This window comes from Perca flavescens, chromosome 12 (genome assembly GCF_004354835.1).
Source record: "Perca flavescens isolate YP-PL-M2 chromosome 12, PFLA_1.0, whole genome shotgun sequence".
NCBI classification, from domain to species: Eukaryota; Metazoa; Chordata; class Actinopteri; order Perciformes; family Percidae; genus Perca; species Perca flavescens.
Window position 1 is genome coordinate 32,494,693 of NC_041342.1, and position 19,053 is coordinate 32,513,745.

The 19,053-nt window shown below is 42.3% G+C and overlaps 1 protein-coding gene across 2 annotated transcripts in view; it reads right to left on the reverse strand.

The window, feature by feature from the left end:
- The window catches only part of dnaaf11 (dynein axonemal assembly factor 11), an 87,964-nt gene that overhangs the window by 812 nt on the left and 68,099 nt on the right, over nt 1–19,053 (reverse strand). Inside the window, exon 13 of one of the 2 annotated variants that reach the window (XM_028593315.1) lies at nt 16,044–16,128. The exons of the other annotated variant lie outside the window; for it this stretch is intronic. The gene's annotated coding sequence lies outside the window, so the exon portion shown is untranslated. Of the gene's footprint in view, nt 1–16,043; nt 16,129–19,053 lie in introns of those variants that run through there. 2 annotated transcript variants of the gene reach the window in all.

The following is a 19,053-nucleotide window of genomic DNA, read 5'->3' on the forward strand; positions in this document are numbered from 1 at the left end:
GAAGAGGAGGAGGAGGAGGAGGGTGGAGACGGAGGATGGAGAGCAGAGATGCTGCGTGAAGGAGGTCGATACTGAAACTGAAACAGAGGAGGAGAAGCAGAGAAAGAGAGAGAGAGAGAAGGGGAGAGAGAAGAAAGAGAGAGAGGGGGAGAGAGAGAAGGGGAGAGAGAAGAGAGCGAGAGAGAGCGAGGGAGGGAAAGAGAGGCAGAGATAGAGAGACATACAGAGAGAGAGACAGAGAGACAAACCGACAGAGAGAGAGAGAGAGAGAGAGAGAGAGAGGGAGAGAGAAAGAGAGCGACAGAGAGAGAAAGAGAGATATTTTTGGCAATATAACCAATGTCTTGTCATGCTAATAAAGCTCTTTAAATTGAAAAGAGAGGGAGAGAGAGAGAGAGGGAGAGAGAGAGAGAGAAAGATAATCTTTTTGTAGTATTCTTTTCATTGTATTGCATTTTGTATCATCTTGTAATTATTGAATTGTCGTTATTTATTATTCTTGACGTTTTGGCGATATTTTTTCCTTACATGCATGCTTATAAAGCATTTGAGTTAGACAGAGAGAGAGAGAGAGAGAGAGAGAGAGAGAGAGAGAGAGAGAGAGAATCAGGCTTGCATGAGCAGCAACGCGGACGCCACGTGCCCGCGCCCCCAGATCCCGTACACCTGAACGTAAACGGGAGGAGAACAGGCATGGAAACAGACAGATGGAGGCAGACGCGCCCACGACAACTTCATTATGCACAGTCATGCACACGTGTACGCGCCTGCTGCGTGGCACCAAGGCCTGCAACATATAAAAACACTATAAAGCTGCAGAGATTAATGTTTAATCGCCAACTATTTTGATAATCGATTCGATTCATTTTTTGATGTAATAAGTCTAACTTGTCTGATGTCAGCTTGTTAAATATGAATATTGTTCTAGTGTCTTCTCTCCTCTGGGGCAGGAAACTGAATTATCTTTGAGTCGTGGACATAACGAGACATTTGAGGAAGTCATCTTGGACTTTTTGGGAAACACTGACCCACATTTTTCACAATTTTCTGACATTTTAGAGACCAGACAATTCATCCATTCATCCAGAAAATAACCCACACATTAATCCACTATGAAAATCAAAATCAAAAGGTAGTTGCTGCTCCTGTTGACCTCGGGTCAAATTTGACCCATTTTACAAAAAACTGTAAACTTTTTTTCTTTTTTTTTCTTTAAAACACTGAAAAAAGTGACAAAAAAAAAAACACATTGGAAAAAGCGACAAAAAAACTTGATAAAAAAATTGACAAAAACATTTTAAAAAGTGACAAAAACATTGGGAAAAAAATAGACAAAAACGTCGAGAAAAGTGTAAAGTTGCACGGTCGACAGGACGACAACACACAAATGTTTGGGTCTGTGACTACACAGTTTTTTGCATGTTTGTAGGCTACCTTCAATGTGTTTACACTGTGTATGCTAATATATGTATCTTTCATGTTCTTCTATGTATTTCATGTCATTTGAGCCTGCACTGTCAAAGTCGCATTTCTGTCACTTGTGACAGACCATAGTTTCATATTTTATATCTAATGTGATGGTAATAACGTTACAGGAGAGGCTCAAACTGAAGCTAACAACCAGGCTAGCTTTAGAATAAGTGAGCTAAAATGCTAAACTCAACTAATAATGTATACTTTATTAATCCCGAAAGGGGAAATAATGTTTTTCACTACTGACTGAGCTACTGCCACCCCGGGAAACGTTAAACTACTCAATAACACTGAACTAAATGTGAAATTCATAGGCAGACATATTCCTCAAGCGGCTACTTTTATATTTAAAATGTGATAAAAATCAATTTCAACAAAGAGCAAAAAAATAAATAAATCCAAACCAAACAAATCAGAATGCACGTGCGCGTTTTATCTGCGTTCAGTTAGATGTAAAGTGGGCAGAGAGCTGAACAGCACGTGCATGCCTCGGTCCAACCAGGTTAGCGTGAACAAAAGTTTAAATATTGCGTTGAAATAAAGCGCAACACTCGTAGAAATAACTCTCCAGTAAATACAACTGCTCCACAACATGTGGCTACATTTAGAAATCATAACAAATGGGACTCAATTTTTTTTTTTTTAGCATTTTTAAATTCAAACGTTTTCCCCAAACTGGACCACTCTGCTGCTGACTTACCTGGCAGAACATTTGTGTATTTTAACGGCAGTTTGCATCAGTTTTCATCAAAATTACGAATCCCACTATGGCCACGCCAAGACCCGCCCTACGAAGCAGCTCGATTGGTTGGGAGTTAGGCATTTGACCTCGAGTGGTTAGGGTTAGGATAGCCGATTGGTCAGGGGATAGGACCTGAACAAATGGGGTTACGTTACCTTGCGTTCTCATGGACGCCTGGCCAATAAATGCTATTGAAGGGCGGGTCTTGGCGTGGCCATGGGGGGATTCATAATATCCAAGAGGGTAAACGTCTGTCAAAAACCCGTAGGTCCTATGGCGCCATTTTGATGCTACCAAATGATCACCTCCCGTTAGCATCCCATTGACTCCCATTCATTTACAATAACTTTACATCTGAAGCGTTTAAAGACTATTTGTTCGTTGTTTATTTCTAAAGAAACACAACAATGTATAAAAGGCTCCATTACCTTGTATCTCACGTTATGGCTCCGTAGCAGACGCTTTTATAAAATAGGCTAACGATTGGGTCATAACCACGAGACTTACTGTCACACAGTAGAGGAATTACCGTACGTTCCAGGGTACAGCTGCCAGCGGGTTACTCAGATTCTGTCCAACAACTCAGCTACTGTTGAAAAACGAATCAGATACCTCGTGCCTTGTTCACTTCCTCCTCATTCGCGTGCATGTGTGTGTGTGTGTGTGTGTGTGTGTGTGTGTGTGTGTGTGTGTGTGTGTGTCCCCTACAGTTCCCCTCAATCCTGCTCTTCTCATTCCCTCCATGATAATCCTTCTCTCTAACACATATTTCCTACATTCAGTTCAAACATGTTGCACGTGGCCAGGTTGGTTCAGTGGGTAGAGCAGGCGCACATACACTGAGAGGTTTATTCCTCGACGCAGAAGGTCCAGGGTTTGAATCCAACCTGTGACGATTTCCTGCAGGTCTTCCCCCTCTCTCTTGCTCTCCTTTCTCACCTAGCTGTCCTGTCAAGATTAAAGGTGCAGAAGCCCAAAAAACAATCTGGTTTTTGACATCTATTACTATAACCCTGTTGGATGTTGTCATTTTACACTCATACCGGCAACCACCATCCCAATTAAATTGCAATACTCCATAAAATAAGTACATGTACATATATATATCAGGAATATACTTTGACTCCAACATGTGTAGACTATAATATTTAGAAGAGAGGAGGAGAAATGTATTTGACCGCGGTGCCGATTGTTATTAGAGATACTCTGGATGGAGGTCTGGAGGGATCGAACCGTAGTAAATACAAGGTGATGCTGGAGCGAGAGCACAGTGCGGGAGTTTCTCCTTTGTTTCCTAGTTGATGTTATCGTCCAACGCACTTGTTCCTACAAACATTTTTTATGTGATTGTTGCGGGCAAAAATCCCTGATTATGCGGCATGTTTTCTTAAATAATGCAATGGAATATGCTCTATATGATATTTATGCAATTTTATGCGATGAAATTACGGGAACTTGCAAAAATTGCAGTTTGATGAAAAAGACAAAAAAAAAAGTGATTCCCCCCCAACACCCTGCTTTTTGATGATATTCACATCGCGTAATTATGTCACTTCATAACGTTCCCATGGCAACTGGCTGCTCTTGTGTGAAGTAAACGCAACATTTTTCAACTTTCTGCTAAGATAAATTACGGGACTTTTTTGCAACGAAAATGCGGGGATTATGAAATCATGCAAGCCCCGCAAATTTTGCGCGGAAATCGGCAATTTATGCGGCAAAAGTGCGGCATATTTGAAAAAATGCGCTGAAAAAAATTGGACTTTGGCTGATTATGCGTTGAATTATGCGATCGCATAATCACATTTTTCTGGAGGGACTGATTATTGCAATGACATTTATTTTTAAATTGTTTCCTATCTACCTGGGGCTACTTTTGTATCCCACACACACACACACACACACACACACACACACACACACACACACACACACACACACACACACAAATAGTATTTCGTCAATGTGGAGCCAGTTTTAGATACTTTGTGCACATTAAAAACATCTAAATAACTTGAAAATTCAAATTGAAAACATAGTTTTAAAACAAGTGGAATATTTATTCATGATGCACAAACACTTAGCTAACGGAAAGCAACATCCCTTTCCAAAAACCAGTCCCGGTTACTCTCGACACTCACACAATACACTGTGTCAGACAAATACACAACACACATGCACACACAGACACGGCTGGAAACATACAAAGGCTACAGTAGATATCATACAGTCTACATAATGCACAATCACAAATTAAAATATAATAAAACAGACTGTTTCAGTAGTTTCCAGGAAATAAAATCCTATGTATAACCCCACACACACACACACACACACACAAAGAGGATTTGAAGAACAGAAAAGAACAATCTTAGAATAGATTGATTGCGTGACTCGGTGGCCTTTAGTATTTCTCCTTAATCGTTTCTCGGTCGAGGGATTTGACTAATTATCTGGATGAAGAACGTCGTCCGAACAGCAGCGGACCGAACCAATCAGCGTCCGGCGAGGAGTTACTGGACACCTACTGGTGGTCTAGGTGTGTGTAGTCTCGCTTTGCTAGACCCTCCTCCAAAGCGTGTTGAAGGAGGGTTTGTCTAGTCCACACAGCATTCCTGGATGGGAGGAAAACGTGCTCTGGTTTATTGGCATTTCTTTAGACCAATCAGAATCGTCATGGGCGGGGCTAAACTCCGCACAGAGCCACTGCAAAATAGTTGTGCGAGAGAAAACTCAGATTGGACAGATAGTCTAGCTAGCTGTCTGGATTTACCCTGCAGAGATCTGAGGAGCAGTTAACCATAGTCCTCATGAATCCACCGGAGGTTAGAACGCCAACACAGAGACCGAGGGAGGAAACGAAAAAAAAGCATCGTCATGTCCTAAAGCAACGGAGCAATCCTGGAAGTGGAGCCCAAAGGATACAGACTAACGGTGCAGATCCACGTGTCCGTGTAATACTTCTGTCGCGTCGCGCCCCACTCTATTCCTGTGGGTGACGTCAAGCGACTTCAACGCGCATGCAAAGCATTCTGGGAAGGTGGCAAGAAGCTGGCTGATGCCCAGCTTTATGCAAATGAATCGCGTTGGCTGTATGACGTCGCGACACCACGCGACAGTCGTGTGGCAAAAGTGGATCCGTACCGTAAGGTTTGCGTGACGGCTGCGACAGTGGGTTCAAAACAAAAAAGAGGTGGACGTCTGACGGTAGGGTTCCACACAGCGAAACACCACACGAATTTCAGCCAGTGAAAGTTTACCTCGGGGGTCGTGGTCGCAAAAACACGCAAGACTGCAACATGTTTTTTTGAAATGTCCCGGTGTGTCAGAAGACAAGAGGGCGGTAAAAATCCACAGCAGCAAACCATCAGTGAAATGTTAGCTCATAAATGCTCTGGTAACCTGGTCTGGCTGCCTTGCTATGCTAAAACATGTAATCAAACAAATGCACAAGTAGCCTAGCTAGCTGCCTGGCTAGGCTACAATGAAATCCAATGTCCGAACGTGCTAGTGATTAGCCTGTCGGCTAGCTGAAAAGTTTGAGTATTTTAACTAACATATAAAGTCTATTTGGTGGTGTATGTGCCCTGACTAAGTTCGTGTGTAAAATTTGTGTGGATACAAGTACGAATATTGGTGTAGAAACATTTTAATCACGTACAAATTTTCATGCTACAGAGCTGATAACGTCCGACATCTTTGTCAGACTTTTTTTGTAACTCCCGCCTCCAAACACAAACACACGGACCTGATTGGTTCTCCAGTGGTCCCCCATTTGAATAAAGTTAAACTTTCTTCAACTTTATTTCGCTCCCCTCGGCGATTTGCTCTCATCTCGCCCAATCAGGGCAAATTATCGTCTCCATTCAACCTCAATGAGAGCGAAGCGAAATTTCGTTGTGTGGAACCCTACCGTAAGACCACATGTGTCAAACTCCACGACTTTTGGCCCACCTAGATTTTGCCACTTTTTTTCAATGTTTTCTTCCCATGTTTTTGTTGCTTTTCCCGACCTTTTTTGGCGCTCGTTTCAATGATGGCTAAGGAACCTTTTTTGCTGACTTTTTAAGGCTTTATGTGGACCAAACTGTGAGTGTGAACGCAACATGAGACATGCAATAATACAGTCCAAGATATTTGACTTTCTCTTAAATAAAAGAATGCCAATAAACTGTCTGGGCCTTGATGTGATTCTCATTCTCATTTCCCACTGTGGCCCGGAGTGAAATTGAGTTTGAAAAAAAAAAAACTTGGCACGTGATTGGATGAACCATCTGTCAGACAGACACCTGCCAAGTTTTTTTTATTTTGTAAAGTGCCTGCCCTTTGCTAAACGGTTTCAAATGACCACTTCTCTGATGGTTCAGATAGATAGATAGATAGATAGATGATAGATAGATAGATGATAGATGATAGATGATAGATAGATGATAGATAGATGATAGATAGATGATAGATAGAGATAGATAGATAGATAGATACTTTATTGATCCCAAGGGGAAATTCCAGGTCCCAGTAGCTTAAAGACATCACACACAACATACACATACACCATAAACAGGATGATAAAATAACTAATCCACGTGAATAATATGGACAATAAAAGATACTAAATTCAAAATCCACATGAATGTACTATAAGGGAAATGTTGCCAGGTTAGGGAGCATTGGACCTTTTTTTACATTACTTTTCCTACCTGCGGTGGCCAGTCGAGGGAGTCCCCGTGCTGCAGCCCGAGGTGTTAAAGCAGGAGCCGACTGGCGGAGCTCGGCAGGACACTTGAGAGCAGCCTGCCCTGTCGATACGTGGCTGTAAAGTGACCGGTGATGGACGAGGGCTGCGATCAATACTCGTGTCCACGAATGGAACCAGATTCATCATCTCCGTCATACTTCACCGGCGGAGAGAGGAACAAGCCGCCCCCCCCCCCGAGCCAGAGACCAATCCGTCCTGCAGGCAGCCGGACAGGACACGTGCTGCTGCTGCAGGGAACGCCACGCCGACCGGTTCAACTCCCACTGTGGGACGTCCTGCTGAAGTGTCCTGAGGCACAGCATCAAACCTCCACCTGCTCACATTAACTCCGTCAAATACTCGGTTCCCCTCATTCACTCCCTCTATGTTGCCTCTAGAGCAGTGGTCCTCAAATGGGGGTACCCCAAGGGGTACTTTGGAAGCCTGCAGGGGGTACGTGAGCGCTTTTTCTAAGTTTTTTAACCCCTTAACGCCGACTGTCGCGAATTTGCATCAAACCCCTTCCATTCCGACTGCAGGCAAGATAGCGTGTGTATTCCCCCCAATGCAGGTTTGTTTACATGCGATACATACCTAGGAACCTTTTGCATGCACTGGTTTCTCGTAGGACCAGTCGGAGTGGGAGATACATCCGGTTCACGGAAGCGAAATTAACCCTAACCCTACCCCTAAACCTAACCCTAAACCTAATCCTACCCCTAAACCTAATCCTACCCCTAAACCTAAAGAAACTACTGTCAATGTTAGGGAGTAGGAGAGTGTTTTCTTTCTTGCCGTTGTCAAGATCCATGTCATTTACAGTTTAGTAGTTCTAACAACTTTGTGACATGAATGAAATCTACTATGTGTTTTATTAATTTTACCATTTTGTAAAGAATTTTACCATAATGCCTGTTGTCGCTAATTTGCATCATACCTAAATTTATATCTATTCCATATGCTATAGACAAATTAACAATCTCAATTTAATTTAGCATCAGCTTGGAGCCAGAAACACACATATTTTGTTTATATAATTGTGAATAAATTCAGGCATCAAGGGGTTAAGTTTGTCACTTTTTCTAAGTTTTTTATTGCACTTTGTCACTATTTTTGACCAGTTCTTGCCTTCCTTGCTTCCTTTTTTTCTAATGTCTTCTTTTTTTTTATCCAAGTTTGTCACTTTTTTTTTTCGGAGTTTGTCTTCCTTCTTTCTACTGTGTTTTTATTTTTTGTACTATTTTCCACCTATTCTTGCCTTACTTACTTCTTTCTACCGACATTTTTTAGTTTTAGTTTTTTTTTTTTTTTTTTTTTAAAGGTTTTAGTTGCCTTTTTTCATCAGCATTTAAGCTTTTTTCAGTGACATGTCTGTTGTTGGGTAAATCTTTTGCTGGTCAGGGGGTACTTGGCTTAAAAAAACAATTAAAATGGGGAATTATCCCAATAATAATCATCATTATTGAAAAAAGTTTGAAAACCACTGCTCTATATGGTGTGTTTATTAACCTCCCTGTTCCTCGGGTCTACGAAATTGTCAAAGAAAGTAACGTGGATGGTTCCATACAACGCTGTTCACAAGTCAAATAAATGATCAGTTCACTACTTTCATTGAATTTGAGATGGAGCCGGTTACCTCCAGGATCTGTGCTAAGCTAGGCTAGATGGAGCCGGTTACCTCCAGGATCTGTGCTAAACTAGGCTAGATGGAGACGGTTACCTCCAGGATCTGTGCTAAGCTAGGCTAGATGGAGCCGGTTACCTCCAGGATCTGTGCTAATTAAGCTAGGCTAGATGGAGCCGGTTACCTCCAGGATCTGTGCTAAGCTAGGCTAGATGGAGCCGGTTACCTCCAGGATCTGTGCTAAGCTAGGCTAGATGGAGCCGGTTACCTCCAGGATCTGTGCCAAGCTAGGCTAGATGGAGCTGGTTACCTCCAGGATCTGTGCTAAGCTAGGCTAGATGGAGCTGGTTACCTCCAGGATCTGTGCTAAGCTAGGCTAGATGGAGCTGGTTACCTCCAGGATCTGTGCTAAGCTAGGCTAGATGGAGCTGGTTACCTCCAGGATCTGTGCTAAGCTAGGCTAGATGGAGCCGGTTACCTCCAGGATCTGCTCTAAGCTAGGCAAGCAGTGGGTGTGTCAGACAGAGTTACAACACGCACGGAGATGAGAAGGGTATGTATGGACTCCTCTAACTCTGGGGGATACGCTGAATAAGACAAAGTCCCAATAAGTCAGCATGTTCCTTTAAAGAAACTACTTTATAAACCTACATAAACACGAAAAAAAAATGGAGAAACATTTTAATAAACAGTCACAAACCTTTTGGAATCAGGACTATCTGCCACGTGAACATCTGTGCTGTTTTGTCGGAGTTTGTCGGACGGTGTAACCCAGCGAGTGATTTGGTTTCCGGTGGAGTAAAAGCGTCTTTGTCCGATGTTCCGGCCGGTGAATAATTGACGGCATTACAGGCACTGTGCTTGAGTTATATCTGCATGATGTGGCCGACACTTCAGCAGCACAGCCCGCGTGTTTTATTCATGGACTTCATCCAACTTTTATAAAACAAGGTGGGATGAGACGGCAGAGAAGCTACACAGAGCGGAACGAAGAGAACCTGAGAGACAACAATCACAACTTTGGTTTATCCAGGAAGGTGGGCCTTCACACAGTTATTCCTCATCACAGCTGGGAGATTCCCAGTTCAACCAGTGGTAGGGTTGGGCATAGGGCTGGGCAATATATCGATATTATATCGATATCGTGATATGAGACTAGATATCGTCTCAGATTTTGGATATCTTAATATCGTGAAGTGTCTTTTCCTGGTTTTAAAGGCTGCATTACAGTAAAGTGATGTCCTTTTCTGAACTTACCAGACTGTTCTAGCTGTTCTATTATTTGCCATTTCCCCACTTTATTGTCCACATTACTGGTGATTATTATTCTAAAATCTAAGTGTGAAGATATTTTGTTAAAAGCACCAATTGTCAACCCTAGAATATCGCTGCAATATAGATATTGAGGTATTTGGTCAAGAATATCGTGATATCTGATATTCTCCATATCGCCCAGCTCTAGTTGGGCATCGTTTGGATTGTTAACAATTCTGATTCTTCCTTTAGATTCCAGTTCTTATCGATTCTCGATTCCGATTCTTTAAGGGGTGGAGTTGAAACGGGGACACATGCTTATTTCACAAATAAGAGGAACGTTTTATTTTGATTCAATAGACCTTTTTCACGGCAGACATGTTGACATGTCATAGTAGGAAAAGCACAGGTGTATTCAAAACCATTACTGATGGCTGCATTCCACTTAGGAGAGGTGTGCTTTTAACTACTATGACAAGTCAACATGTCTGCTGTGAAAAAGGTCCATGGTGGTTTGCAGTTTTATGCTACGTTTCCACGTAGCCGGCTATTTTCATAAACTGACATTTCAACCTCTCAGTTCTCAAAAATAATATCGTGCACAGCTGTCAGTTTTCAGAAAAGTGTTCGTTTACAGGTACCCGTGTATATATGCCGTCAATGCAGCCAAGAGCACACCAGACCTGTAGGTGGCGGTGTAACGAGAAGCTCAAGCCCACGTTAGCCAATCAGAATCCAGAAAATAGCAACAGCAGCAACCAATCACTTCCTCTTCCTCTCTCTCGGTGTAAACAGGGTCTTACGGGGCTTTTTCAACATAAAATAAAGCCACACTCGAGTGCTGCTCACTGTGCTCCATGGCTGCAACACAACAAGCGCCTGGTCGCTACGCAAACCAAAACGTGTGTGTTGTTTAATGTTAAATCTGGAACCCATGATCAGATTTGAAACCAAATCCTCCTAACGATTCCAATAAAGAACCGATTCCACGTAGGAATCGGTTCTCGATGCCCAATCCAACTGATGGATACTGGGAGGATCACTGGAGGAAATACCCTCTGAAGCAGTTGTGCGTGTCCCCCTAGGGGTACTTTGGAGTACTGCAAGGGGTACGTGAGAGGTTTTTGCAAAATGCTAATTTAAAAAGGTCCAGTGTGTAACGCGTTTAGTTGTTCATTATCAAAATCTGTGTTGCCCGTTCACCAACCTGTCCTTTTTCATGAATATTTACACAACCATCAATTCCAAGTATTCCTATTGGCTTGAAATTTTACATTTGCATTCACATGAACTGGGGTAGACGCTCCATAATCATGCTCCATCTTGAAATACGTTAGCCGGTAAGGGACATACTGCTCCACCTTTAACGTTTTCTCTGTCACATGATAAACTCACAGCTGCTGCTAACGCTGCTAACGGGTATCGTAGCTTCCCGGCCCCTGGTGGCAAGTTCGAAGATGAAAACACGGAGGACCACACGTATTCAAAATCCAGATTTCAAGAACAGGAGTCTTCTTCTTCTTCGCCAAGAAAAGAGCAAGAGACCAGCTTTTTGAAGCGTGAAGGCTACCGTAGCTGTAATACCTACTTTGAACTGCGTGGCGCGAGAGAGTTGACCGGATATATGATCTCAACGCTAGATGGGAGAAATTCCCACACACTGGACCTTTAAAAACATGTCATGCATAATTCATAAAATAATTATAATAATGAGTGAACTAAAGGGATGGATTCTAAACATTTGAAATGTAGCATTTAAATGTTTTTTCAGTTACAAGACCGTTGTTCCACTTTTTATACCAAAAATGTGATATTTTCGTCACTTTTTTGACCTATTCTTGCCTTCCTTCCTTTTAATCCACTGCTTTTTTCAAGGTTTTGTTGTTTAAAAAAAAAAATGTGTTCCAGGTCTAAGGATATAATTTAATAAATCTGGCCCTGACATCGGTGTATTCTTCCTCTTTATAGAGACTTGTTTTTCTACCAAAAATGATTGGCGCTGGTTAGGGGGTACATGGCTTAAAAACACAATTCAAAAGGGGAAACTTTACTGACAAAAATTTGAGGACCACGGCTCTAAAGTATTAATACATTTAAGAATTATATAAATAAATATCTTAAAATAATAAACCAGACTTTCACCCAGGAGAACGGGCAGTGGTGTAGTCTAATGTATTCTAGTGGGTATACTGTACTGTATATAAATATATGGGCCAGAATCCGCCTTTAGGGGAGGGGGGCATATCATAGTTGGGGAGGGTCTGGTTGTCCTCTCCCAGGGTTATTTTTCTTTTCTTTTTAAATAGGGACAGATACAAAAAACATAGATTATTACATAAAGAACAATCCGATGCCTGTATCACAGTGTTTATAGCCACGGCTAATTCACAACACCTGTCCCTAGGAGGGCTTTTAACAGTTAAAATAATAAAAAAAGTCAAATTTTTACAGTGAATACAATAAAATGTCCAAAAAGTTAACAGCAATAAAAATAAGTGTAGTAAATAAACACATTAACTCGGACTCACACAGATGCACACCTCACATACACACAGCTATACATTTCATATGGCATGATCTCACTGCTCCTGCAGTATTAACCATGCTCTTTTTTTATATATATATATATATATATATATATATATATATATATATATAACAATATAACAGGTGGACAATTTAGGTATAGCCTTTATATTTTGAGCGTCAAAGACTTCATTTCCTGTATTCAGATAACTTTTAAGACCAATTTAGAGTGGAAATCCCTTTATTTAGCCTGTGTGAAGACAAAAAACACAGATGACATTCAAAATATATCAAAATGATAATGGAAAGTATGTTGTAGCGTGTCATTGGGCATTTCTAAGTGGGTACAGTAAAGGCCAAAAGTTTGGACACACTTTCTCATTCAATGCGTTTCCTTTTTATTTTCATGACTATTTACATTGTAGATTCTCACTGAAGGCATCAAAACTATGAATGAACACATATGGAATTATGTGCTTAACAAAAAAAATTACTGAAAACATGTCTTAGCCACCCTTTGCTTTTTTTATTAATAAGGGAAAAAATGTCCACTAATTAACCCTGACAAAGCACACCTGTGAAGGTAAAACCATTTCAGGTGACTACCTCATGAAGCTCATTGAGAGAACACCAAGGGTTTGCAGAGTTATCAAAAAAAGCAAAGGGTGGCTACTTTGAGGAATCTAAAATATAAGACATGTTTTCAGTTATTTCACACTTTTTTAAGTACATAATTCCATATGTGTTCATTCATAGTTTTGATGTCTTCAGTGAGAATCTACAATGTAAATAGTCATGAAAATAAAAAAAACACTCAATAAAGAATTAGAAGGTGTGTCCAAACTTTTGGCCTGTACTGTATATGGAAATCCTGGAGCTTTCTTAGTGGGTATACTGGTACACCTGCGTATCACGTAGACTACACCACTGATACCGGTTCATGTCCTGTTTGAAAAGAAAGGAAACGGAGAGTTGTTTAGACTTTAGGGAACAAACGGAGCTCCGTCACGGTCTGCGTCACGCGGTAACATTCAGGAAGTGATGTCACGTCTGATTTGAACCCAAACATGCGTTTAAAACCATGTCAGAGGAGGCTCACTTTGATCCGGTTTAAAAAGACTCTACATCACGAGATTAAGAAAGTACTTCTGTTAAAGCCATCCAGCAGACTTCTGCTCAGACACAGAGATGAAAATGTTTCCCTCTTTCTTTTCTCTTTTCATTGTGCTGCAGAGCGAGCCGTCCATCACGGCTCGGCATCTGTCCTTGGCTGCAGAACAAGACCCAGGCCCAGCAGAGAGACAGAGAGAGGGAGGGAGAGAGATAGATAGATAGCGAGAGGGATGGAGGGAGGGAGAGAGATAGCGAGAGGGAGGGAGAGAGATAGATAGAGAGAGGGATGGAGGGAGATAGCGAGAGGGAGAGGGAGGGAGAGAGATAGATAAAGAGAGGGAGGGAGAGGGAGGGAGGGAGGAGAGAGAGAGAGAGGGAGGAAGAGAGGGAGGGGAGAGGGAGGAGAGAGAGAGGGAGAGGGAAGGAGAGGCGAGAGAGGGAGGGAGTGAGGGAGGGAGATAGAGAGAGGGAGGGAGAGAGAGTGAGGGAGAGAGGGGGAGGGAGGGGAGAGGGAGGAGAGAGAGGGAGAGAGAGAGGGAGGGAGAGGAGAGAGAGGGAGGGGGAGGGAGAGGAGAGAGAGAGGGAGGGAGAGGGAGAGAGAGGAGAGAGAGAAGGAGGGAGAGGGAGAGGGAGGAGAGGAGAGGAGAGAGAGATGAGAGAGAGGAAGAGATGAGAGAGAGGGAGGGAGAGATGGGAGGGAGAGATGGAGAGAGAGGGAGGGGAGAGAGAGGTAGAGAGAGAGGGAGGGGAAGATGGAGAGAGGGGAGGGGAAGAGAGAGAGAGATGAGAGAGGGAGGGAGGGGAAGATGAGAGAGAGAGGGAGTGAGGAAGGGTAGAGAGACAGAGAGGGAGGGGAGAGAGAGAGGGGGGAGAGGGGGAGAGAGAGAGAGAGAGAGAGAGAGGAAGGAAGAGGGAGGTTACTCTGAAGAGAACAGATAAATAATTCATCCCAGAGAGGAAAAGATGGAGAGTCCAGAGAGAAAAACCACTCAGGAGGGCCAGCCCGGGGGATAGGCAGCATAGGCAAATACTGGGGGGGGGACATTGGAAAAAACGTCAAAACTATCCAAAAAAACTGAAAAGCTGAACTAAAAGCTATCATTCATAATTATTATTAGAATAATTATAAAAATAAGTGAACTAAGGGATGGATTGTAAACATTTGAAATGTAGCATTTAAATGTTTTTGCAGTTACAAGACTGTTTTTTCAGTTACCATTGTTCCTCTTTTTACACTTTTTCTACAAAAAATTTGTGAAAATTAAGTTTTTGTCAATTTTTTGACCCATTCTTGCCTGTGTTTTTCCAATGTTTTGTAATTAAAAAAAAAATCCATCAGCATCTACATGTTTTCCAAAAGCTGAACTGAAAGCTGAAATAAAAGCTGAAATAAAAAGCTGAAATAAAAGCTGAAATAAAAGCTGAAATAAAAAGCTGAAATAAAAGCTGAACTAAAAAGCTGAACTAAAAAGCTGAACTGAAAGCTGAAATAAAAGCTGAAATAAAAAGCTGAAATAAAAGCTGAAATAAAAAGCTGAACTAAAAAGCTGAACTAAAAAGCTGAACTGAAAGCTGAAATAAAAGCTGAAATAAAAAGCTGAAATGAAAGCTGAAATCTTTCCTAGGGCACCAAACTGGTTCGAGTCTCTTTGATTTTTTTGTTTCATACATGGAGAGAGAATCAATCGGAGTCTCCATCCTCAGCGGGGGGTCCAGTCTTCTCGCCATCATTTGGTGTGCCCCGAGGATGTCGGCGTGGCTTTAATTAGGCTGAGCTTCAGATGCATCGCTGGCAGGACTCTCAGGCGTCACTGCTGCTCGTTTACCTGAACAGAACCACACGCGCTGACACCGATACCGGGCTGTCGCTGCCCGATGGGAGTCGAGTGCAGATTTGAGTCGCGTGTGCGCCACTTTGCGATGAGTAGCCTCCAAGATGCTAACGGCGTTTTGAGCTAACGCACAGTCTATGAGCTAACGTTAGCAATCTAACAATCATAGCTAACACGTTTTTGAAATGACTGCTGGCTACGAGTTAGCAATCAAACACAACAAAGTCAATAACAGACAATATGTGTGTCTGTGTGTGTGTGTGTCTGTGTGTGTGATTATCTTCAGAGTGAGTACAATCATAGCTAACACGTTTTTGAAATGACTGCTGCTGCTAGCGACAAGTTAGCAATCAAACAACAATGTCAATAACAGACAATATGTATGTCTGTGTGTCCGTCTCTGTGTGTGTCTATGTGTGTGTCTGTCTGTCTGTCTCTGTGTGCGTCTGTCTCTGTATGTGTGTGTGTGAGATTATCTTCAGAGTGAGTACAATCATAGATAGCTACATTTTTGAAATGATTTCCATATTCTGTTATTGTATGTAAAGAGAAAAGTTTATTATTTTATGGATTTCAAAAATGTCAGTAAGACACGTTATGCCGTAAACCGTTTAAATCTGAGCATGCTCACATCGGGCAGTGACAGTGACAAAAACAACCTCCCATCAGCCCCTGGGGCCAGAGCCACACGTACACGAACACACAGAGCAGCCGCACTAATTCATCAGACACGTACAGCGGTGCTAATGTTGCTGAGGAGGTCAGAGGTCACAGCAACGAGAGCTGAGGGAATCCTTCTGGTGAAGTTGCTGTGGAGCCTGGGACCAAACTAAAGCCATGAGAAAAGGGAAAAGGTTTATGGTACGGTGGAGGCTCCTCGCCGTAGCCGACACCTAACAGTCCTCAAGTTTAGACTTGTGCGTTGGTGTGTGCGTCGAGCCGCCATGTGTGTGTGTGTTTGTTTGGGGAGTGTGTGGTAGAGCGAGGGAGAAGCGAGAGAGTGACGGAGGTTAGCTTTGAAATGAGTGTGTGTGTGTCTGTGTGTCTCCGCATTACGCTCACCTTTTCTCGACTAATCTTAACTGTCAAGTGACCGGCCGGCGATTGCGGTAATTTCGTAGGATATCATACGAATTGTTGTGCATCAGTTTTTGTACGATATATCATCTAGGGATGTACAGAATCCAGGATTGGGCGGGATGGATAAATAGATAGATAGATAGATAGATAGATAGTGGCGCGGTGGATATGACAGATGCCTTTGGTGTGGGAGACCTGGTGTCCAATGTGTCCCTGAGCAAGGCACTTAACCCCTAGTAGCTCCAACTCTCACATATATAGCAATTGCAGACTGATCTCATAAAGTGGCGTTGTATGACACGCCAATTCGTATGCCGTTTAGGCGTATTATCAAGACGCATATTCGCTTTTTAGCGTGTTTATCAACGCCGTTCGGCCACCATTGACCTACATTATGTGTGAATTTTCGCCGTAGCGAGTAGTATGAAAGGAAGGGATCGCATCCCGTGTGTGTTGCGTTTTTCAACAGTTTATTTTTGATGTTTTTTTTATTTTTTGTTTTTTTAAGCCTTCCCCAATGTTTCCTTTCCTAAATCCAACTGTTTATTGTTTTCCTAAGCGTGTGACGTTGGTCACCGTCGTGTTTCTGTGTTACTAAAGCCTTTCCCGATGTTCCTTTCCTAAACACAACCTTTTTTTTTTTTTTTTTTTTTTTTTTTTACACACGCTGTTCTCGTGACAGTACGGCACGTTCTCGCGATAACACGCAATGTGGTGACTCCACGTGGCGCGTGTATGTTTTACATCCGCTGTATACATGTGGATATAGCTCAAAACGCGTACAGATAACACGCCACTTGGCTTTATGAAAGTGCCATGTATGTTTACACAAAAGTCACGATGCCATGTTGAGCAATTGTAAGTCGCTTTGGATAAAAGCGTCTAAATCAGTGGTTCCCAAACTTTTTTCCTTGGCGACCCCCTACTCATGTCTAATAAAAGCTGAGGCCCCCCCGAAACCAAAGTTGAGGTAACTCTCGAGATAAAGCCTTACTTTCTTTTTTGATACAGAGCGGTTATCACCACTGTTACATTTCTCCGCCATGCTTTATTCATAAAATAGTGATGCCGTGGCGGCAGGAAAAACGAGGATACAACAAAATATATAGTTTTCATACAGACTTTTGTATACAATATATATTCTAGTGTATTATCATAATTTAACGTGCAAATATTTTGTTTTTACCTCAACCTCAAACCAGATAAAGACTTGCGCACCCTCCGTGATCTTATGCGCCCCCTGGTGGTGGGAACCACTGCGCTAAATGACATGTAATGTAAACAAATGTATTACGTCGCGACACCATGCTTCAGTCGTGTCGCAAAAATGGATCTGCACTGTTAACAGAAGCATGAGTCAGCAGCACGAGCTGAGCACAGCCTCCGATATGGGATAGGCTGAGAAACCACTGAACCATGAAACCACGTTGACATAACGGTCCCAGGGTGGTGATAAAAGCCAGTGAAATGAATTGTTAAATATCACTAATGAAGTGTGTCCCGCTGATAACAAATTGAGCTGTGTTGCCCCATTTCAAATGCCAGCGTTTGATGTGTGGTGAGTCTCATTAGCCGGAGAAAGGATTCAGTTTAATGCCCGACATGTGTTATCTGGACCACCGCGCCACAGACCATGAGATTATTTATCAATAATTAACGAGGCCCAGAGCAAGGAGTCTGTGCCGCCGAAAGATGACGTGGGACCAAGTAACCTCTGACAATAAATTGGTGTTACTTACTTGCTGTTAGAAAAATTAAACAAGTCTTGTTGTTTCTGTTACAAAAATGTAACCGTTTGCATGATAGAAAGCCAAAATAATACTGACGTTATCACGAGATAAATCCTGACCTTGTGGGAGACAGCGTCACCTTTTGTATTTTGACTGTTTAAACTCATAATACAAGCTGCTGTTGAAATTCTAGTCAGTCATTTTTCGGTAAAATGCTGCGAGTGCTCTTAAAACTGGCTCTACTTGCAAGTAAACGAACTTTGAGACAATTTCAGTGTTTCTGTCCATTCCTTGATAAATAATTACCCTAACTCACATGCTGTGGAAAAGTTTGTTTGTTTCCGTGTTAAAATGACTATAATGAAAATGTCTATCGTACATTACAGGTTAACTGAAGACAGTGAAACCACTTAAAAAAGGTGCTGTAGGTAGGATTGCAAAGATCCAGGACTTAGCCAAAGAATGTGAACATCGACAACTTCTCAGTCCCTCCCCCCCCTTCTGCTAAAGCCCAAAACGGTCTCCTAAGCCCCTCCCCCCACGAGGGAGAATGAATGCGTGTGCATGGCCCTGATTGGTGCATCTGACCAGGGAGCTGTGGATTTTTGCAAATCTCACTACAGGATGTAGGTGGAGCCAGAGGAGCTGGAGCTTTCATGTAGTTCTACTGGAACATAGGGTCAGTTTCAGCAAATATGACAGAAAGGTAGTTTTATAAGTTTTATCTACAGCACCTTCAAACATGTTTTATTTGAGTTGCTCTACATCCATGGTGGTATTGGAAGGGGGATTTCATTCTTGCATGTTTTGTTCCATCCCCCTCGGCTTCCTTCACAAATCACACCCTCAGTATACGTCATGGTGGTTCATTAAAAATTCGACCGACAAATGAGGTCCAACTTCCAACTTTAACTAAGAGCAGCAGGAGCCGTAAGATCAGAGCA